The following is a 23,420-nucleotide window of genomic DNA, read 5'->3' as shown; positions in this document are numbered from 1 at the left end:
TGCACTGGAGTTGTTCTGCTGTCATAGCCCTGCACAGGGAAAAGGCAGAAGGTAAAGAGCTGAAGTTCCCAATGGTTGTTAGCATAAACATATGCAAACGGACGTGCTTCATGCTTGTTAAACTTAAACCCCTGTTGCCCTCTTTCAAATGATCTGTGTAATACTGAAAATGAGATAACAGTAAATAAAATGTTCAGCCTACTTTGCAACTGTCAATAAACAAATGTCTCCATTTTATGTTGTGTGCACACATTTGGTTATCAGATGTTTCCTGCAGTCCTGCTGCTTGATGCTCTTTGTATGTCTCTCCTTTTGGGACTAGCATATGAATTTTGTCTCCTAATTACAATCTTGCACTGCTTGAACTAGTTTAGTAATGACGAGAGTGGCCATTACTTCATTAATGTGTAAGAAGAAAGTAACATTCAACTCCCTTGACTTCTGCTGGTCATGAGTACTTTGAAGGTAGGTGTCTTTATTCCCACGCTTAAAATGTGAATATACTATCTTTTTTATGCTTGAAACATCAGACTTCCTCATTAGTGGACTTACTGTGAGAACATTCTCTAGATCTAGATCTTTGACTTAAAACAGAAACTGAAAATTTTATCGGACTGATTTGTGTTATACTGAATTCCTTCAGATTTTCTTGGTATCCTTACATTTTTCAATTTTCATGAAAGTGGTTCGTTTAAAATTCAGTTTTAAGAGGTAGTTTCTTGACGTTGATTCAGTATTGCAGGCTGTTCTGTTTGAGGTGTGTCTCCCCTGTACATGGCCCAGTATGGAATGGTGTCATACTGGGGAAGGGGATGTTGTGTGGAGATTGGAGAGGAAGCAAAGGCCTGTCTGTACTTTTTCATGTTTGTTTGGGCTTTTTTGCTCGGTTCTAATTCATTGCTTTTTAATAAGTGTGAGCCATTCAACTTTCAATGCTAGGTTTCTTTTTCTGTTCTTGAAGTTGAGGAAACACATCAATATTTGTGATTGTAACACATTTTTGATATAGAGTTGGTATGTTTCTTTGCTAGTATATTCTAGCAAAATTGCATAGGCATTTCACAATGAAAACAATTAATTTTGCCTCTGGGTACTATTTTATTTGCAGTGAGAAGGGGAATCCTGATGTGCAAGTGAAGGGCAATCTGTATTTGCATGTTCTACTGATCGAGGATGCCAATTAAACTCAGATACCAGGGTGAAAAGCGTAGGCTTATTTTACTATTAATAATTAAAGGATATAACCAAGTAATACAGAAAATAAGCAATAAGAAAAATACAGAGTAGTACACAACTATTACTACATACAGTTAATTATAGAAAATAAGAATAAGCAAGGTAATTCACCTAATCATTGCTACACGATGGGGAGAATAGTGGTTAAGAAAGATATATCACCACTTGCATATGCTACCAACATTCAGATCCATAGACACTGGGGAGCCATGGTTACAGTGAGGATTTGGAGAGCTTGTCCCAGCAACTGGAAAGTCCTACACGATGCATCCATCCGCAGGTAAGGCATCCAAAGTCACTGCAGGCGGGTCCAGCCTTACATACCAAAATCAGCAAGCCAGAGTGACTGGCACTTTTCTCTGAGTGAAAACATCTGGTTTCATCCTCCTGTTGGATTCCACCCAAAGCCTGGCCAGGCCTTGGCAGGGAGAACCAAGGGAGTTTCTAACAAGGCCAAACACTTGGGTTCTCAGCCTTGAACAAGGCTAAACAAGGAAAGCTGGATACACGTTCTCACAACATTTCATCCTCACTACTGCTTACATTTTGCCTAAGCTACATCTTTCACTAGTGAGCTTACATATTTCATTAATGATCAGATACTAATTAATAAACACTAACAGTAATATAGGTTTTACTGATTAGCAGATACTAGTAATGGGTAAGGTTTGGTTGCAAGGTTCATCTAGAGGTCAACTTTGGTTTAGGGCCTATTATTCAGGCCTTAGCAGTACAATGCGTAAACTTTTCTTTTTTGTTCTTTCAGTCTGGTGTTTCCCTGCTATTTTATTTATTGCAGGCATTTGTACATGGTCAGTTTAATAGTTTCCTTCAATAGTTTCTGAGGTTTTCCAGGTTCTTTTGGGTGCCTACTCTTGTATTTTCCTTCTAAAGAATCTTCCATCCCTCTGTAGATAATTTTGCAGCTTTGCTCAAGCTGCAAGGTCATAAGTTCTGTACCCTCAAGTGAACTGTAACTTTGTGTTTAGCATGGGTCAGGTTTTAATTTTGTTTGCCTTTAAACACGGTTTCATGCTTTGCTTTCACAGTAAAGGTGCCCTCACAGTTCCAGTACACAGTGTTCCTTTCTATTTGCTGGTGGTGTGGATGTAGTCTACTACCAACAGAGTAAGAAAGGTTTTTATCGATATTTATATAAGATGTGTGGTTTATTCTCCCCATTGGATGTGTTGTTAAACACTAGGTAAGTTTGTAAAAGTACACACATCACTTGAAGGACAAGGTGGGTTTTTTTTCCCTGAACTGTTACATGGAGAGTACTGTTCAGTATATAATGTGTTAGACGGCGACAGCAAAAAATGTGTTCTCAAGGTGGAAAGAGGGAGATGTATAACACTCTGGTGACATGTATATAATTAGTTTTGGGGAAGTGAAAGAGAGTTACTGTTTGTGGTCATCTATACATTAAAATAGGTTTTTGTTATTTTGTTAAACAGATGTAGAAAGCTTTAACCAAACTGAAGTAGTCCTGGCAGTGCATTTTTCCTTGGTTGGAGGCAGCCTGCACTCTGAGGGCAGAAAGGGATGGGTGCAAGTTACCTTATCATAGCACAGGAAACAATTATTTGCTCCTGCATATCATGTAGCTTTGGTTTTGGTCTGCCTCATACTTGGCTGAGATGTGGGGGACCTTGGGGGCTTTCTGCTTCCTGAGGCAGTCAGCTTCTCAGCACTGTGTCTCGCTTTGCCGCCAAGCAGAGACAGGTATTTCCAAGTTGCGTGGTGACTGCTTAAAAGTAGAGGTGAATGGTTAAAGAACAAAGGCTGCCTCTGGTCTGGCTGACCTAAATGAGGCCAGCTGGGTACTTCAGTCAAACAAAACACCTCCCTCAGAGTGATTTAAAGCACAGTCTGCAGCTGAGCTGCAGGGCGAGGGAGAGGTTTGTGTTGAGCAGCTCATTTCATCCAGCATCTGTGAGAGTCGGGGTCTCTTGCTCTCTTCTGTCTTGTTTTGTCCTCAAGGGAGGTGGCTTTTAAGTATGTCACAGCATTTCCTGTCCTGCTGGGGTGATGCAATGCAGTCCTCTGTGGTGTGTAGACCACTGCTGGTTGCCATGGCAATAGAAAGCCTCCCCAGCCAAGGACCGAAACACTCCATCCATCATGATGTCTTCCCTGGGAAATGGCTACAGTGGCAGAGACATCTCATCCTGTTGGAGAGCGGAGCTGCCTTTGAGTATCTCCTTGGTGATTGAAATTTACTGACCGTACCTGATGCGATTGGGGATCATAGGATGAGGGTGTTTATTTTTAGACTGAAAGGGTATCACAGCATATTGAGATACATCTATGCTCTCCTGTGCAGAAACAGACATATCTGGTGTACTCTGTTCCTTCTGCCTAGCAGGGGTGCTTTCCCCTCACCTGTTCCCATGCAAGAGCACAAGTACCACATCAGACTTCCTTAGCCAGATCAGTCAAATCCTGTACTTAGTTGTCTTTCTCTTGCTTTGTAAGTTACATTTCAGTACACCATGAGCAAGTATAAAGATGATTCTTATATAAGCCATTTTAATTGAGTTGTTGACTTTAATATCCCGTTCTGATCTCATTTACTGCTCTTCTTCAGCAGAATCATTTCTGATGCACAGGATTATAAGAGAGGTTCACATCTGAAATGCCCAAGTGCTACAGCGAGGGGAGGCAGCCAGGAGCACTCCTTTGCATGTTGCTATTTTCACATGTGGCCTTTCCATTGGAGAATAATCCTTGTCCTCACATGATGCAAATATCCATTGGTTAGATAGGAAACTTGTAGCTGTTTCTGTCTACAGACAAAACATGTTCTGAGTTTCAAAGCTGTTGTATTCTCTCACTCTCTTTGCACACACAGGAATTTCATATAATTAAGTTCATAGACCATGGCCTTTATTTTTATAATTTTTTTTTAACCTCCTCTAGCCTGCTCTGGGTGCTGCCAGCTATAAAAAGCAACAAGGGAATCTTCAGTAGGGTGCATTTGAAAAGCTTTTATAAAAGTTTATTTTAAAAACTTGCCTCTATGTGGGTAAAATGTAATTAAAGCAAGAGCTGTATTGCAAATGATGCTAATTCTGAAAATACATTAAATATATATTATAAAAGTTTTTATTTCTGAAAGCTCTAATTTTATAAAAATACTGGAAAGCAATGGAAATAGAAGCCCAGTTGCATTGTAAATAGCGCAAAAGTATTTTAGTAACCGTAGTACTAATGAGCAGAACTTTTTTTTTTTCCTTTAATTTTTTTAAATGGCATTAGTATTCCAAACAGCAAAATCCCTGGCTGGAGAATTGTAGAAATGATGATTGCTCATTAGCAAATAGAATACAGATGTTCTGTTCATTTTGCCTGAGTGCTTCACATAAACACCTTGGGGAGTGACTGGCACAGAGTACAAAACTTGATAGCATAACAGTGTGCTAAACACTTTGGGGCTGGCAACAGAAGCAGAAGCATACCGTGTAATTTTGTAAAATTTCATGTAATTTTTAATCATTTGTAGTGTTTATGTAATGCGAGAACCTTCGTGTGGGAAGTGGGGGGATGTGTGTCTCTACAGGGCTGTAATCAACACCAGAAACTAGAGTTGGGTCAACTTTGTGGAGGCCTCTGCATGTCATTTTGGTTGACTTTCTACCTTCAGCTTACAAAGGAGCAAACTTCTGTCCCGCTCCAGGTACATGAATCTTGTATTGGTTGTACATTTTTGTATTTGCCTGACCAGTTGCCCAGAATTACTTGAGCCTCTGAGGCGGCATCTTTTTGGTTCTTTTCTCATACGTCTTCAGGTGGTGTTACCAGGTAAGAAATTTGTTGTTCCTCCTCTCCCCTTATTCCATTACTCCATCTTCCCCCCTGCCCCTGCCAATAATCCAAATTAATTTTTATTTTTTTTTAAATAAAATTAATCATATGGGTGCCATGACTGTTTTCAAGCATATTAAATGAGGACTGGAGTAGTAAGGCACCATTAGGGACTTTCTGATAGTTGTGTGTTAGTGGCTATAGGGTTTTACATCCCAGCGTGATGTTGCTGAATTCACAGTTCTCTGCCAATGCCTGCAGTGCTTACGGAATATCTGAAAGGGGATATGCCCCTACTCTGATGGAGGAGCCAAGTGAGTTAAGCTTCTTTGTGTCCCTTGCTCTTGGACTCTGCTCCTTGCAGAATTTTGTAAGAGAGTTCCCTTTCAGTGAAGATGCAGGAATTGTTTGGTTTTTAAAACCCGTGCAAGAAATGCTTAACCTCATTCATGCAATTGGGTGGACTTTTAAAGAAAGGGGATTCCTAGCTGTGATATTACTCTGGCCTCTTTCCATGGTCGTGTTCTACTTGTTTAGTTGCCAGGGCCAGGCTGGGAAGAAGCTGAATGAGCTCTGAAGGTTTCAAAATGCATTTATTTTATTGAAGAATATGTTAATTCCAGCGGGTTCTTTGTGTTTGTTTTGTTTGTTTTGGTTTTTTTTTACATTGGGAAAGAAGTCTTCAAATTACTGCCATAAAGTCATAGAGCAGTAAAGTTGTGCTTCAAAGCTGTACCTTTTTCAAACTGCAGCTGAACTACCATATGCCAGACCTGATTACCTGCTGCAGCTACTCTGCAAAATTATTATGCAACAGTACATCCTTGGCAAGAAATTATTTAAAAAATGCTTTTGTGGGGGCTTTTTTAGACCTTTTAAAGGAGCTTTTCCAACTTAGTGGAAAAGTCTTAAAAGTATTAAACAGTGTCAGCACTGGAAATTATTCAGATAATACAAATAAGAAGATGGCATTGGGCACCCAGAGAACTGTTTATAACTTCAGGGTTTGTTGGTTGTGAGCTTCCATCCCCTTTTTAAGTAAATACTCAAAACTGAATGGAACTTATTAACATTAGTTTGTCCTGCTGAGTTGAAAACAATCTGTCTAAATGTAAAAACCATAGTAGGTATCAAAGTTAAACCACTTCTGGAGGCAGAATCAAATTAAAGTGAATTGAAACAAGTTGGATCAGCATGAAGTGACTCTGTTTGTAAAGAGTACTTTGCATTTCTATATCTTTTCACAGCCATAATTGAGAGAAGAATATCAGCAACTTCGCTTACAAAGCTGCTGTTTGCTTCCTCCTTTTGCCCTAAAGCAAACAAAATAGGCAGGCTCCCAATTTGGAATCTATTGAATGAACCCAAATCACTTATGTGCTGTTTAGTTGTCGTGGCAGCAAGGCAAATAGATGTGAAAAGATTAACCAAACAAAAAGGCAAAAACCTTGGCCCTGTTTTAAGGATTTGGAAACCCAGTTAGTAGTTTATCAATTGTTGAGGCTGAGGGATAAAGGCATGTAGGAAAAAGCAAGCTGAAAGTAAAATGCCTCATCTGTGAGAAGTGTAGGAATGGACAGATTCTTGGGACAAAGTTTTAAGTTATACTGTCATCTCTTCCTTTCTCTCCCTGTTTCTGTTTCACTGCAGCATCAGTATGTATTGAAAATCACATTAACAAATAGCAAGGGTGTGAAGGAAAGCATATGAAAGAAGAAAATTGGTGATTATAGTACTTCAATGTTTGAGACACTGCCCTGTTCCGCAAAAAAGATCTATCTGAGAAAGGTGTTAGTGAAGACATTAGGTTTATTATTTAATTACTTTAAAAAAATCTGAGACATTGTAGACTTCAGGACAACTGCAGCAGTTATTGTCAACTGAGACACATGTAGTAAGAGACTGTCTTTGACTCGAAAAGCTTGCAGAATAGGTACACCAGCCAGGCAGCCCATGCAAAGAAGAAAAATCAAACTTCATCCACTTAGAAGGGATGATGAAACACATTACCTGCAGTCACAGTGTCTGCATGGAAATAGGATGTGAATTTGAGGCCATGCTTCTCCCAAGGCTTTGCTGGCATAGGTTTGCTGGATGTATAGATGAAGGACTGTTCCCGGATGTCCTACTGTAGAGTCCATCCTTGAATATGAGCCCAGGGTTTAACACAGAGAGTCCAGATGGATTGAGCCTTCCATCTCCCATCACTGCGTGGAGGTCTGATGTACTTTACTTTGAAATTGATAAATGGAGTGGTAGAGAATTGTTGCTGTGATATGAATTATTCCCACTGTTATTAAATAATAAACATGACCACAGCGACCTACTCACTCTCTAGACTGAATTCCTTCTGTGGCTTAATCTTGGTAATGGCTTTGTATTTGAACTACATAATGTCACGGGTGAGCTGTGGGCTGCCGAAGAAAGGGGCAGCAGAAGGAAGTTGGTAGATTGATACCATATCATGTGTGTCATAAAGTAAGGTAGTAAAAAGCCTCAGGAAATTATATTTCTTAAGTAATGCAATCAGAATTGCACTTACACAGAGAAGATTGCATTGTATTTACTAGCTGTGTTTACTGCTTTTTCTGATGTGCCTAAATAGGAAAAACAGGTATTTGGAAACTTCAGGGAGTGGAAAATAGAGTTCTAGACCTGAATCTGTACAGTTACTTTTGGGAATAACAGAGCAAAATGAGTGAGCTTGATTTGCTGCACAGCAGATGCCAGGATTATATGATGTGGAAGGAATTTTTTACTTTTAAACCCTTTCAGTGTGATGAAATGCTGGGGAGAGGAAGGAGGGGCTGACATAAGTGCCCTTTTTTTTTTTAACCTCTTCTGTGCTCTGAATCCAGAGATACCAGTTGATTCATGCACGCACAGCCAGTCTGCGTAGGTGGACTCTACCAAAACAGTAATTAAATGTAGTGTATGTTTCTGGACTAGATCTAAAAGGGAACAGAAAATAATACTATTTATTCTGTGGTTTAAAGCTGTGCTGCTATAAACAGAAAATGCAACAGAGAACTGAGTTCACATGAAAATTGATGAAGAGTACAGTGTGTCTTTTTTGGTATTTATGCATTATTTAAAACAAGTTTAGCAGACTATAAAGCTTTTGCTTATAGACAGCTTGTAAGTGTTAAGCTACGTTGTGCAGCATCTCAAAATAAAATGGATCAGCAGTTGTTTACAAAAGCAAAAGGCTTTCAGGACCAGCTCATGGGAGGAGCAGATGGTATCTGGGCATTGTGTTGTGGTCTTGCAGTCCATGCAATGCCATGTTGTGCCAATTCATGGATATCCATATTTGCAGAGGCATCATCGTGAGCTGCTTAGTTGAGAAAACAAACATTCGAATTAACTTTCTTGTCTTTTGCACTCTATTTAGTAAATGCCATTGACTACTGTTATGTTTAAAGAAAATAAGAGTATATCAGAGCCTTTATTAAACCGGTGTCCTCTGCAAGCAATAATCCTTCCATTCAGGAGAGCTTTTTGTATCACCTGTGAAGAAGCCCTGTGGGTAAGGTTCAGTGCCAGGTTTTATGGTGGGATCATGCAGGACTGTGTTGGTTGCCTGTGGTGGACCCGGCAAGTGGGCAGCCCCACTGTGCTGCTGCTGCACGAAGGCCCAGCGCACTCCCTCAGCACATTTCGCTCCAATGTCTGCTTCGTTGTGCAACTGAAACCTCATACAAACCAAGAAGTGTTCCCGCACCCCTGCAGGCAGGGTGCTGCCCCCACCTCCCCTTCCCACGGGTGCCTGCATGCAGCCCGGCTTCAGGGATTCAGGCAGCTGAGGCTTAAATGTTTCAGTTGGACAGGAGGGAAGTGTTTTTCTCAACTGACTTACAGAGAGTCAAAATACTTCCTTGCCAAAGGGAGAGAAAGGGAGGGGAGGGAGGGAGCTTCAGTGAGGCAGGGACAGTGGTGAAACCCCAGGTGACAAGATCTTTGCAGTGTTTCCCTCTTAGGCACTAATAACGCTTGGAGTGACTTAATATTCAAAACCTGTTGAACCTGTTGGCATGAACAGGGCCCTCGATCCTCCTTGCAGATGGTTTGTTTGTTGCTACCTACTGCATTTCAATTGCCTAGTGATAGTGTTTGTTTTCTTGGAATTTGCTTTCTGGTGCAAGGTTTCAGCATTGCTCCTGACCGCAGCCCTGCAAAGGGGGAGCTGCTGTGGGCCAAGGCACAGCAGGGCTGTGGGCACCCCATGAGCCCTGCCCTGCTGCCAGGAGGGCAACGGCAGAGGAGGAGTGTCATGGCTTCGAAGGGGCTGAATGTGGGAAAGGGGGGAAAAACTGCAGTCCTTTCCTACTCCCGCTGGCAGGCACGGTTGGCGTTAAAACCATTGCTTTTATAGGAACAAGCTGACCTACTTATTAACACATTATATTTCAGGATTCAGCTATGGCTGTTTGCTCCACAGGGGTTGTGTTTCCAACCCTGCCAAAACTTTTGCTGTCCCAGCCTTGCTGAGGGTCTTGGGCAGGATGTGTTGGTGTGTTGAGGAGCTCTGGTACCATGGCCATGGGCACCACGTGCTTATCCGTGTGGATAAGGGCAAAAAGTTTGCTGAAGGGACTGATACGTGCCAAAGAGGAACAGGAAGACTGAAAGAAAGGAAAATTGGAGGGGAATGATGTATTATCAAAGGTTTTGATCAGAAACATGTTTTCAGCTGCTTTCTCTGGGGTAAAGAGGGGCAAGCCACTAATGGCAATAGCTGTGGGTATGCTTAGGGTATCTGAAAGGAAAACTGTTTTGCCAACTTGTGAAATTCAGAGGTGACTATAGTCAGCTGCTCTTACCTAGCCACATTCATAAAACAAGATTAGGGCTGGTTTGATAAGAACATGTGCAAATGAGCAAATTTTAAGACTAAACTTCTATGTGGGGTCAGTGAGGACCTCCCTCTAGATTTGGTCAGCTGATGGCACTGTGGTGGTATAAGATTTGTGCATCTCATCTAATCTCATGGAGATGATGGCATCAGCCAACATGGGAGGCAGTCCTGCAGCTCTTTCCAACCAGGGCTTTGGTCTGTTTTAGCAAATCCAGATTTCTGTGAGCAAATGACAAAAGCATGGTGGTGGAGAAAATGGGACAGCACTAGGAAATGTCCTTTCTGTGGCAGATTATTGCTTCTGCCTCTGCTCTGGGGGCCTTTCACCTTTCAGTTTTTCAGAGCTATCGGATGACCATTTTGCTAGGCCAGCGAGAAATACCAACTCCATCCACCTGTAACAGTGGACTTAGACCCTCTCTGTTGGTCTGCATGGAGTATATACCCTTATATGACTTTCTAGTAAAAATGGATTTGCTGCTCTAACAGAATCGTTCAGCTGATTTAAAAGAAAATTTGCTACTGTGTTATATAGAGGTTCTTAGGAACGTATCTGTTTAGTTTCCAGCCTGGAAAACCAACTTAGTTGTCCAAATAGTCAAAGCTTTCCAAGAGCTTTCCTCCAGTTTTGCCCCCTGAAAAGCTGTGACCTCCTTTGGTAATTACATTGCAGTATAGCCTGAGCTTTGAGGACTGTGGAAGGTGGAGTTCATGTAGGATATATTCTCAGCCAAGGTGTTATTACAGGTTTTGCTGCAAAATTCACGTTTCTACTTTTTGCTCTTTTTCTCCAGTACCTTGTACACATGTGCATGTCTCTCTTTCTCTAATGTACAAATATACCCTCAAACTATTTAATCTAAATGTTTTGAAAGAAAAGAGAGAATTTCTGTGTTTAAATTCTTGAGAGGCACTCAGCTACCATAATGATGGAGCTGTAGGACTACCCAGAGATACAAAATGACAGACATCATAGTTAATACTCATCAGCATCCTTTCTAGCAATCTCAAAGCAGTCCCATCAGTAAAAAGCCTAAGCAAGCTGTACTGCATTATCATGATTGAGGGCCAGATCAGATTTGATGTTGCTGGCTGACATGAGAGAAGTAGAAAAGAAAGTTTTCCCACTTCTAAAACTAACTTTATAAATAACCTATCTGTAACATTGCAAATACATCCTCACACTTTTATTAAAATACCCAATAATGAGATGAAGACCAACCTCAGGCATGTTTCCAGATTCTTTGCCTTGAAAGTAAATGGGAGGGAGCTGCTTACATTCATCCCCGATAAAGGGGTAAAGGGAATGTAGCTTAGTGCTTTCCCAGCATTAAGAGTTTGGTGGTATATGAATTTCAGACCCTTCCCAGCCAAAATCCAGCCTAGCAACATCAATTTTTAATCATGCATAATTACCACTGTTAGTCTCCTCTGAAACAAGTGATATCTCCAGCCATTTTAAGGCTTTACACTGTTTTCCATAACTGTATTATCATTGTATTATCTGGCACGTGGTTTTCTGCACTAAGGAGTGCTGTAAGTACCAGGTCTCAAACTTCACTGGAATTTCACTGACAATTTTGCATAAAATAGAAATATTTTCATTGGTGTGTTCCCAATGGAAGAATATTTGTGGCTTTTATAACATAGGCTCAACAAAGACACAGATACAGGCCATTAGCATGTTTGTTGTACCGGGTCAAATGTTGCACCAGATTTATGAATAATCCTTTCTAAATTGGGGCATCAGGTTTATGTTAGGGGCGGGGCAGGGATCCCTGTAAGGTTTTCACTTCTATTCCTGACTCTGGAAGACAGCTGTTCCCCTATAAATGATGGTATTAATATGAAAAATAAATAGGAGCTTTTTTCTTTTTACCTTTTGCTTTCCTGGAGGTATGCCACCATATATACTTCGAGATTTTTCTACTCCCTGCTGGAGACAGGAAGAAGAGGAGCAGGATGGTTCTGAGTGGGGAGGGAAATCTTCAACAGATACTGGCGTGCTTAGAAACTCTTCATCTTCTGGCTGTGATGGTGGTGAGATGAGTCGGGAGGGCCTCTGCACGATGGTGGTCCATTTGCCTCGCCCATGAGGTGGCAGGCAAGCATTAACGATCATTGCGCAGAGAGACAGAGATGGGCGGGGGGGGCAAAATGAATGTGTTCTCTCTGGTTTTGTTGTAATCGATCTGATTACCAAACATTATTAAGATTTGTTTCCCCAGACAGCCAGTGCTTTGCTCTTACAGACACACAGATCTGACGCACAGATCATGCTAGTAAATTGAATTTGAGCTGGCAGAGTTAGTATGAACTGTTTGCTCTACGTACATGAAGCAGAACTCTAAGAGGCCAGAGAGATGCTTGTGTGCTGCACTGACAAGGATTACAAAAACTCGTGCCTAAAATCAGTTAACCAGCTCTCACTAGAGTTTGTTGAAATTTGGGGGTACAAAAAGAAATGTGAGGTACTTTTTCTCTTTGGTTGTAAACACAAAATTAACAAAAAGACTTCATACTTACCAAAAGAAAGCCCTCTGTTTCTTCGTGGCAGCTTTTGTCATGCCGCCAGCTTGGCTGGAACGGCAGCCGTTCCTCCGCAGCAGGGACACAGCCGCCTGGGAGGGAGAGCTACGTTGGGAGCTGCGGGGGAAACACGATCTAGCACTATTTAAAAGGTGGCTTCCTCTCCAGCCCTGCTGTATGCCTGTGAGAATGGTGCAAAATACACTTGTGATTCTTGTTAATGAAAGCACTAATTTTTTCGAAAACTCTACTGAGTTATAGTTAAGCTGCCCAGCTGTTCCAGTTTGGGGCTCAGCCCTGCAGGATGCTGGTACTCTGATCCTCTTCCATGGGCACTACTCATTCTCTGGCTTGCATACACATGTAAGTGCTTTCCTGGATTACAGCCACAGCTCTCACTACTATCTGGATAAAGCTTCATTTCATTTTCTTTTTCTTAAATGTCCAGGAACTTTGTTTAGGCACAGCCTGTGCATGTTGTCAGTTTGAGTCCCTGTTCACTGCATAAAGAGGATGGGACAAGGGCCCCTTAGCTTACCCACTCTGTTTTGTGAAGTAAATACAATTTACACATTCCAGCTGAGGATCTGAAAGAGTTTGCAAAGGAATTCTAGTTATATCCTGCCCATTCCTTTCTCCTTCGATAACCTTGCCTGTCAGCTTGTGGCAATTCAGAGTCCAGGGAGTTTGAACAGAATCATTCATGGCAAATCAGAGGTAGGCAGAAGTGGAATCCTGTGTATCCCCTCCTTCTTTTTAATTAAAATTTAGCGGATAATACCATTTTGGATAGAAAGGAGCTATGTGGTAGCAGTTTGGCACGTTAGAAGCATCCAAGGGACCTGTAAATGCGACTTAGCTGCAAAGCCTTGTCTTAGTGCTCGCTCTCTAGAGACGCCCTCGCTACATTTCAGTTCATGGCATTTCATATTTCCTCTGTTTTTGAAATGTTTAAGTAAAAAATTCCAGTGAAGCCAATATTTAACTTACACGTTTGCTGCTATAGAGCCCAGATGGTACTAAATCTTTGCATTAACAAAGTGTTTAGTGGAAGATCTGACATGCATATTCAACTGAATTCAAGAAAAATGTAAGTAAAAGCAAGTTTAATAGGTTTTTTTCAGGTTTGCAACATATTTTCTGTAAAATCTCTTCTATGAAGTCTTGAAGTAAGAAAGAAAAAAACCCTAATTAATAGGATGTAGTGTTTAGTCTAAATAAACTGTGTTGCAGTTGTTTTAAATAAATCCTATTATTATGTATGCTATTTAAGCTAAGTTAAAGCCCCAACCTAAGATTGACTAATTTCACTCTTAAGATCTCTTCTGTGTTCAGGCAGCTGATGTTCATTTCACTGTGTTGCTTTCAGCAGGAGCTTTCACTAAAAAAGGCCAATATAGTCTCAGAATATCTATCGTTGTAGTTAGAAAGTAATTCTACTACTCCATTGGCTATCTTGTAGACACCTGCAGTGGGATTGCCATGATCTTCAAAGGCTTTGTTTGTTTTCATACTTAATAGTAATAATCCTTCAAAAAATGATGTTAGTTCCTTCACTGCCTTACCACTCACTGGCCTGTGTCTCATCCTTCAGCCCACTTGAGAAGCGCTCCAGCAAAAATAGTCAAAAGGCCCTAAACACCAGATTCCTGCTCTTCTGTTGTTTTTATTTGAAAAATTAAAGAAGTTTAGAAGGAGTATTGCAGGAAGAGTGGAAGCAGTTTTGTCAGATGATGGCAGTGTTGCTGGGGCTGTCTTCCTTCCTCCATTGATTTCCTTCTGAGAAGCAGAAGAGCAGCTTGTTCCAGCCATGTTGAACATCACTCCCTGTGGAGAGTGCTCAGCCGTCATCCACAGACCTGGGCAAGTCTCTAGCGTCTCCATGTACAGGCTGGGGCTGGCTCACAGCAATGCAAAATGATTGTCAAGTGCTCTGATGGAAAATACACTTTAGTCTCTTCCCTTTGTTTGGGTAAGTTTATGTCTAGTCCTCTTGGTCTTCACCGGGGATACACTTGCAAAAGATAGTCAAGGGAGAAACAGTTGCCCCAGCAGGGTTTTCCAATGTGTTTAATAGTAGATTTTTAAAACTAGTCATTTATTTGGTTTCTGAGTGATTCATACTAGTGACTGTTAATTGGTCTCAATCTTAGGAAGAAGTTAATGGTAGACTTTGATTTATTTTTTTTATTTATAATATGCCTGCCTGTCTTGGACATAACTTTACAAACAAAAAGTGATTTGTTCTCTCAGGTGTAACTTCACTCAAGAATTAGCACTAACACACACCTCTGTTTATCCACTGTCCCTCCTGGGGAAGGAACACCTAATCTGTGTACTAGAGAGCAAGCCTGGGCTGGCTGTCACAACTGTGTGGTGGGGTCTTGAGCCCCAACAGACTGCATTCCTGCCTGTGTGTGTACCTGCTAGTTGGTCATACTTACTCTGGTTTTTTTTTTAACATACTTCTGATCGCAATTCCAGCTGTCCCTGCCTTGAAAGCCACAGCGTGCATCAGAGTGGGAACTGTTGGGTTTGCAGCCACTTTTCCTAGCCTTTCCTAGGCTCACAAAGCAGCCCCTGTGCACAGACCTGCCTGAGCTGTGGGCCACCATTCTTCCCCTGTGCTCTTCCCAGTCCCCCAAGTACGAGGCTCTGCCTGCTGGCACCTCTCTGCACCTTCCTTCCTGGACCTTCTCCACTGTTCTGCAGAGGAAAGCAGAGAGAAGGCAGGAGTCCAAACAAAAGTTTATATGCAGGCATGGGAGTGCAGTGGGAGAGGTGAGACCAATTGTAAGCCAGGTCTCACATAGATTTCTCACTGTCTTTCTTTCATAGTGCCATGGTTGAATTGCTACTGGAGTAGCCTCTGGCCAACTCCTCTTTATCATACCAGGAGTCTTGCTTACATGTTTAAGGCTGTCACACAGAGCTCAGGCCAGCTTCTGTGATGGCAGTGGTCTTGCATCACTGCTCCGCACCATGTTGACTGTCAGGTATGAGGCTCCAGCTCTGCGCTGCTCTCCTCCAAGTGCAGATGGCCAGCGAGCTTTAGGCATCCTGCTGAGTTCAGCAAATCAGGGCACATCACATGCTGGAAGCTGATAGGCATTGGGTCTTCTGCATCTGTAACACTGCCCATAAGCTTTGTCATGAAGTGGTGCAAGGTCTGGTGCTGGAGTGTCAGACATCATCCTGGTACTTCTGAAGGTTTATGTAGATGAGCCTCTGTGTAAACAGGCTTCCACTGACATAGTTTCTTCCTGACTGTGTCTTTGTGTTCTTTACCTCTCTGTTAGAGTTTTGCAGAGGGCTTACCTGCCCTAGAGAAGCATGGTTTGGAAGGCAGTTTCTGGAGAGTCCCTTTCCTTGGGACACATTGTGAGCAGCAACACTGCATAAATACTTCTGAAAACTCACAGTCAAACTTTTTACTTTGTTCCAGCTCCTGTTAGAAGAGTTTTCCCAAAATACCATTGGTCTTTTGTCTAGAAATGTTCTGGTTACCAGTCTGTCTTCAGCCAATGTTGCTTTACTGAAACTGTCCTTCAAATTAATAGTTCTCTTCCTTTTCCCCCTGCGTCCCATGGTCACTTTATTGTATTGATAGTCCTACTTCTTTTCTGCCTTTTTTGTTTATCTGAGCAAACCAAGCTCTGTTTTCTCTCCTAAAGTCAGTTTCCATGTCAGTTCAGCTGTCCAGCTTGGGTTTTTAGCCTTCTAGTTATTTATTTTTTTTTAATGAGTCATTCCTCCTTTTCTCAGGATACAGGTTGAAGTGAGCACTTCATGCAATGACTTGCAGAAACTGCAGCCTTCCCCAGGCTGAGGTCTAGAGTTCCTCAGCCCAGTCTATTTCCCAGAGGGTCCACAGGAACCATTTAGTTCATCAAAACTTGCTCTTTGGAAATCATAGATCTTAAATAAAATTAGCTTGCTGTTATCCTTCCCACTTTGTCTAAACTGAATCACTTTGTGGTCCCCTGTTCCAAAATCATCGTCATTACTTATGATAGAGCAGAAAATAATCTATTCTTGTTCACACAGCAACATGGATAAAGAAACTTGTCAGCTGTCACATCCAGGAATAACTGGCCTTACTATGGTTAATAGCGTTTGCTCTCCAATCTGTACTGTGAAGTGAGTCTCCTGTGTTGACATAATTCCCATTTCTTTAATGATGCAGAGCTCTATCCAGATCCTTATCTCGTGCAAGAAGTCAAGAGCAGACCCAGTGTCTCTCTTAGAAGTCTTCTTTGACCATCTTTTGACAGCATTTCCAAACATTTTCTGTTTTCTTCTGTTTCCAAAGTCTGCTGTTTCATTATTGCATGACAGTGTCCTACCATATAAAACTTGTATTTCTTTTCCTTGAAAAGCACAGACCTTTTGACACCTGTTTCAATAATAATTGCCATTTCACCCTGTTTGTGAATTTTCCTGTAATAACACTAGTGCCTTGAGTTCCTCTTTTATTATGTCAGTCTGCCTGCATTATTAGCACACAGCTATTTTAGCTGCTGGGTTTTTTTCACCTTTTCTGCTCTTGTTTTTGGTTTTAGGCTGCATTTGGCTCCCTAGTTAGACTGTATACAGTCCTTTCACTGGCAGTGTCACATGCCTGACCCCTTTTCTCATCATTAGTAGCATTTTTTCCTTCAAATCACTGAAATACCTTTCTCACTGTTGTTTTCATGTTTATCTGATGTTTTCCCCTTTGCTTTTTGGATCCTGAAAAGTGTGGAATTCATGTTCGCCTTCCTTGGCTGTGTTCATTCTGTGGGTTGTGTCATAGTGATTCCAGTAGTTGAGATGTTTGGTTGAAGCCTTCCTGAAGACTCATCTTGCAGTGAAAGTACCCAAAAGGCACCTTTTCCTGCAGAACCAGTGGCTGAGAGAGGGAGGAACTGTAAACATTTCCCCAGGGGTCACTCAGGCTATGTGAGATGCATTGGTTCTTTTCTGGTCGGCATGTCCTGTGCTTGCTGGACTGAAAGGCATACTCAGTCCTCAAGGTCTCGTGGACACAAATGTATTTTGAAATAGCATGAGAAATAAATGAGTGCTTACAATGAGCAATTGTATGGGACAGTAAGGTACGGTTTATTTAGTCTCAGATGGTCAGAGTTTTGTAGAGTGCTTTCTCCTGCCAGCCATCCTCACACTTTGCTGAAAGAAAAACCTGTTATTAGCAGCAGAGACATTATGAAGGCTTGAGCAATAATGACCTTCATGTCCCAGTTAGAGATAACGCATATCTTCATAACTGGGGACAAAGAGCATGTGTGTTTGTGTGTATGTGTATCTTTTGGTCAAAAAAAAAAAAGTGTGCAACCTCTTAAGACTGCGAGGAGTTACAGTCCTCATAATCCCGTCTTCCACTGTAGAAGCTGAGGCTGCAGCAATCAGTTAAGAAGATGGTTGAAATTCCTGATCACAGATTAGGTAAGTACCTGATGGAACAGCAAGTTGTTTCTCTCCTGTGCTAGGGTTACTGGGTAGTGCTTTCTCCAGGTGATGTTTTCTGTTCAGTAATACAAGCTGTACACGCTGGATGGAGTCAAAAAGGACTTTACTGTTGCCTTTGTGATGGGTAAATTTTCTTTTCACATCCTTCAGCACTGAAAATTAAGCTTGCCAGTGATACATACCAAAATTTAAAAATATTTTTAAAAATGAACAAAAACAAAGCAAAGATCTCCACCCTGTTTTTAAGCAGACAATGTATTATAATACGCCGGTTTTATGTATGTCTATCTCATCTCTCTTTAGTCATCTGTCTCTTTAAAAGTTTTTTATCTTGCACTGGTAAAATATATATCAGTGTTGTGAGTCTTCAAACAGTTGATTGGTCTTAATCTTTACTACTGAGATGAAAAATTAGGATGATATGTTTTGATTTCATACAGCTTTCCAAATGACAGATGAACCTCTCTGAGTTTGTGCATGTGCAGGACCTTCTGTAACTCCTTATCCTACTGTTCTTTGTATTAAAGCTAATATTTTTAACAAAAATATATGTTGTAACTGTTTATACAGTTTTTCAGCTGATAAAATGGTATTGTTCGGGAATGGAAATTGTATGTGTTAGCTTCATGTCAATACAAATTAACACAATAGAGGAGCAGGAAGAAGGTTTCCGTTACAAATTCTGTATTTTTTAAAATTAGACACCTCAGAATAATTCGTACTGTAGCTTACTTGGCAGTGCCGGAAATTACCTTAAAAACTAGGAAAAATATTGGTTCATTTAGACCCATACCTTTCTTCTTCTGTGTCTCATACTAGATCCTTTCAAAGGATTGGGAGAACCACTGTGACTGCCAGGCTAGTTTTGTATTGGTAGTGAAATTGCTTCCTCCTGGCCTCTATTATATAGCTCCCAGAATTCTCATTCTTGGTCTTTCATGCACTTGTTGTTGAGGTATGAATATAATTTCTGTTTTCTTCCCAAGATCGTGGTTCTGAATCCTATCGGTTTACCATACGCTTCCACAAGTATTCTGTTCATTTTAAGAGCTCTTCTCAACCTTATTTAAATATTTCAGAAGTGGACACAGTGGCATCCTACACCAAGGAGTTTGACAGAGTTACAGTACTTACAGTTTTCTTCAGGTATTTTTTCCTATCTTGCACACCGCAATTTTATTTTAACATCTAGGTTCTTATTCTGTCATCAGGCAAAATAAATTAAAAAATAGAAAAAAGGGTAAAAAAGCCTTCACTCTACTATTCTCTATGTCTTTGACCTAACCTGACTCATACCAAGGTTACCCATCACGATGTGGGAAGGGAAAAGGCACATCTATTAACAGACAAGTTAAATAGGGGCAAGCTGCTATTTGCTCTGTTGCAGTTTAATAAGCCCAGAGGTAAAGGGTAGAAGACAGTGTTGCTTTTGCAACATTTTCCTGCTGCCAAAAATTGAAAATATCAAAAGAATCAAATCACAAAAAATGTGTAGGAATGGGCTACGCTAGGAGTTGAAGCAGGGAGTAAAAAGACTGATCTTAGAAGAAAAGAATAAACTGGACTTATATCTTCTGAGTACAGTGGCAGTAAGTTTTATGCATTCCAGCTACAGTAGAGCATTTGAATGTGAAAAAAAGTAGTGGAGGATGCTGAGGTAAAGTAGAAGGGGCTGAAAACTAGCATACTGAATGGTGAAGTGAAATTCTCTACAAAAATAGCTCTATTTTAGATGTAGTAACTTCAAATTAAAAGAAGATCTTATAAATTCCTTCCTGATGAGATAACATGGCAATGGTTGTAGTATACAGATGGTGCAGTTTATTTACTAACTGTATTCTTTACGTCAGTTGGCAGTAACATTTCAGTAGTACCTAAATATGCATCTTAAGTGCCTCTCTCTAGGCATCTGTGCTGGAAAATTCAGGCCATAGTTGCTTTGAACTGCTTAAACTGCTGTTTTCTTTAAAACCTTATAGTATGAATGTAAAAATAAATACCCTCTAGCAAAATCAAGAGTGACTCTGTTACCGTAATTTTTATTACAGTTTAGTTGGAAGGGGATGAATTTAAAGCATTCAGTGAAATCAGATCAGAGTTTTAAATATCAAAATAGTATAAATTATTATAAAACATTTCCCCTCTCTATGAAATTAACTCAGATCAGAGATCACAACATAATAAAAGGACAGCTGTCACATCAGGCTTTCTCAGGTACCTGTTTGGTTTTAATTACTTTTTGTCAATTCTAGAATAAACATTCTGTTACCTGAGAGTTATCCTCTGCTTTTCTGCATGTTTGTATGTAATCTCATGTCAGAGTGAAGTCTGGCTCAAAGCACATCTTGACAATATACACTAGATAATAATTCCACAGAGTGATAAATTGTAGGTTAGTTCCTCAGTGAAAGAACTAGATGCTGTTTACCGATTTGGTGTTCACTTTTGAACACTTCACTGAGTAAGGACTTGAATCTGAAATGCAGCAAACAGACCTGCCATGAGGTTTGTGAGTTATCCATCATTGGTATCGTCTTAATCAAAAGAAGTTTTCTCTTTGAAAGCAATGCTGGCAAAAATAACAGCAGGCTCCCACTACAAGGGGAGGTACTGCAGCTGTGGTGGAGTTCCTGCCCCTTGTTGGCTTTGAACTGCATTGGGATATATGCTTTCATGCCTTATGAGTTTGTGTAAGTGCTTAAGGTTTCTTACAGGTCCTTTCTGATACCCTGTGAAGGACACTTGGTGGATGAGGGGCCAAGCACTGAAACTTCAGATCGTAGCATGAAGCACTGAGTGTGTAGACCGCAGTCATCTGTTAGGGAGAGCTGTGGCTGCTGGCAATTTTTTGTCACTATTTTTTATCACACTCTGATGTTTCCTGCTTGAGACTTTGATGTACTCTTCCTTCTTCATACAACATCTACAGTCCTTCCTTTTCTTTGTTGTTCCTTACTTTCTTCTTTCACTGGGAAAGTTGGGCATCTTCTATTTTCCACTAGGGAAAAGTGAACACAGAGTTTGTGTATGCAGTCAATTCACCACTTTAATTAGCAAAAAGAAACCAGAATGCATTCATTTAAATACTTAATTTTCTAAATTCCAGAACTTTGTATGTAGCTATTTTTAACCTGATTTCCTAGGGAAAGATGTTCCTGCAATCATTTTTCACTAACCACCCACTGTTAATAACTTCAGGAGCCTTTGTGTTGATCACAGACTTCAGGTAGGGCAGAGGTCTTTAATGAAATCCACAGTTTCATGGACACAGACAGTCAGGTAGAAGGGAGAGGATCCAGTTGCCAGGCTGGTCGGGCTGCCATGCAAGGTCATCCCTTACTGCTAGAAGTGAGAGGATCTGCATGGAAGAGACTTCCCGAAGATGTCAGCTGTGGGGAAAGGGCCATCAGCATGGGGGCACTGATGGGTACCGGGAGTCTAAGCCAGTCCAAGCAAAGGCACCCTTCATGCGTCTGCCTTCAGTGCTACTCCTTATGACTACTACTTGGCTCTTCCTCTTGATTGATCTCTCCTGAGAAGGACAACCTCCAAATCATGAGTGTAAATGCTGCGCAAGAATGAACTGGCCTTTCAGTTTGCCCTTGGACACTGCTTCGTCACCTCTTTGTGTGGTCTCTGACTGCTGGTTCTCAGCGCTTGACTTCCTTGTGTACCCAGTCCCTCCTTTTTCTTTTCTCTCTGCAGAAGGACAATGCAAAGCACATTATCCTGGATTTTACTGACACCACCCTGGGTGCATGTCTCCAAGCCCTCTTACCTCTGCCAAGGCATTATGGAGTAGCTGTCTGGTTTCTTCAAGAATATACCAGTAGAAACAGAGCTAGACACCATAGCAGGTGTGGATGGACTTGAACTATGGTTGTGCTTTGGAAAACAGCTGCTGTGGATGCAGTCATATGTTGTAAACAGCTCGTGTTACAGTTGTGAAGTCATTACAGAAATGTGGTGGTAGCATTAGTGGTCCGAAGGCTAAGAATGCACCTTTCAAGATAAACCAGTTACATCAATTTTATCTCAAAGCACAGAGATGGTTACACAAAATATGAAGTCAGCAGGACATGTATTTTCTCTGGCTGTGTCCTTTTATTCTTTCAACAGCAAAATTAACCGTATGCTACAATGTTACTCAATGGTTTAAAGTAAAACAAAAAGACAACATTTAGGAACAGCCGATAAAGAAGTGCTGAAGTTGGCTTGTTTGAATTGTGATACAGTAAATTCAACTTCTAAGAGTCTTCTGATTTTATGGTATGAAAGAGGTGGAAGAATTCTGGTATTGTTTAGCTTTATTTCTCAGGCTTCTTTGCTTTTTGTCTTGCTTTTTAATGTTAGATTATCCCTCTTCAGATTCACTAAAGGGAAACTTGCTGTGTGGGCTGTGTGGTGTGTGGACCCAGTCCTGCAACATGGCACGTGTTCAGGAGTGAAGCTGTTTGGAAATGGCACTTTCAGCATAGACACTTGCAGCAGGAATACTCTTATCTTCAGACTTGAAGATGAACATAAGTTGGTGAAGATGCCTTTCTCTGTAGTCTGTTGGTGACTTTTTGGAAAAGGGTATGCTGACCTGTCCAGGAGACAGGCATCTGCTTTCCATTACATGGGCGCCTTTTATTAGTCTGCTGCTGCTTCAACTTTAGTTTTACACCTGCTACACTGTTGCTCTGTTTACTGTTTCAGCAATTAAATAATAAAGTAGCCATTAGAAGTGTTTCCAGCTATTCACAGAAAAGTAGTACATACTTAAAGTAACAAAAAAACCCCTTTTTTTTCTCTTAACCGGTCAAGTGAATTTCTGTTTTGCTTAAGCAGATATTGAAATCCTCTCTACGTCATCTGTATTGTTAATAAATTGCAGGGCTTTATACCACATCACATTACTGGAAACAGATTTGAAATATAAAAAGGTACAATATACATCTATTTTTAACAGTGAAAAGTAATTTTCTGACATAATAGCCAAAATAAAGTGCCATGAAGCTATTAGTAGTAAATTGAATTTTTTGGTATGTAATTTAGTATAAATACTGACAAGCTGAAAAAAACCCAAAACCCAAACAACTAACACATACTCATTAGTCATTCAGTTTAGCAGCACAGAGGCAGCAGTCGGCCAGGGCGTGCGTTTTTATGTCTGCTTCAATTGCACACTTCATTTATTTGGACATGGCATAGGCGGCTTTCTCTGTCACACGGCATCACTGCACGATTAGCAAGTTGCGCCCCAGGGCAGCTGGGACGCTTTGCTGGGGCAGATGTTCTTTTCAGCTTATTCAGTGGCCGTTGTGGGGTTGTTTACTGTTGTCATAGCTACCTACATTTCCATAGCAGCCGAGCTGCTGTGTGTGAAGCAAGTGAATGTAGTTATAAAAGGATCATATTTTGTTCTGTCTCTATAACTTACCATCTGTCAACTGACTGTTCGTGATGGATTCAGAAACCAATTTAAGAATAACAGCAGCCAGACGATGATTTTTGCTTATATTAAAGTGACAGTGGA

General features: G+C 40.9%; 1 protein-coding gene across 8 annotated transcripts in view; it reads left to right on the top strand.

Annotated features, from left to right (window-relative positions):
• The window catches only part of FOXN3 (forkhead box N3), a 213,556-nt gene that overhangs the window by 161,020 nt on the left and 29,116 nt on the right, over positions 1 to 23,420 (top strand). The gene's annotated exons all lie outside the window — the stretch shown is intronic.

The sequence above is a fragment of the Athene noctua genome, chromosome 6 (genome assembly GCF_965140245.1).
Source record: "Athene noctua chromosome 6, bAthNoc1.hap1.1, whole genome shotgun sequence".
In the NCBI taxonomy this organism is placed as follows: domain Eukaryota; kingdom Metazoa; phylum Chordata; class Aves; order Strigiformes; family Strigidae; genus Athene; species Athene noctua.
The sequence above is the reverse complement of the archived record's forward strand: the minus strand, read 5'-3'. Positions and strand labels throughout refer to the sequence as shown.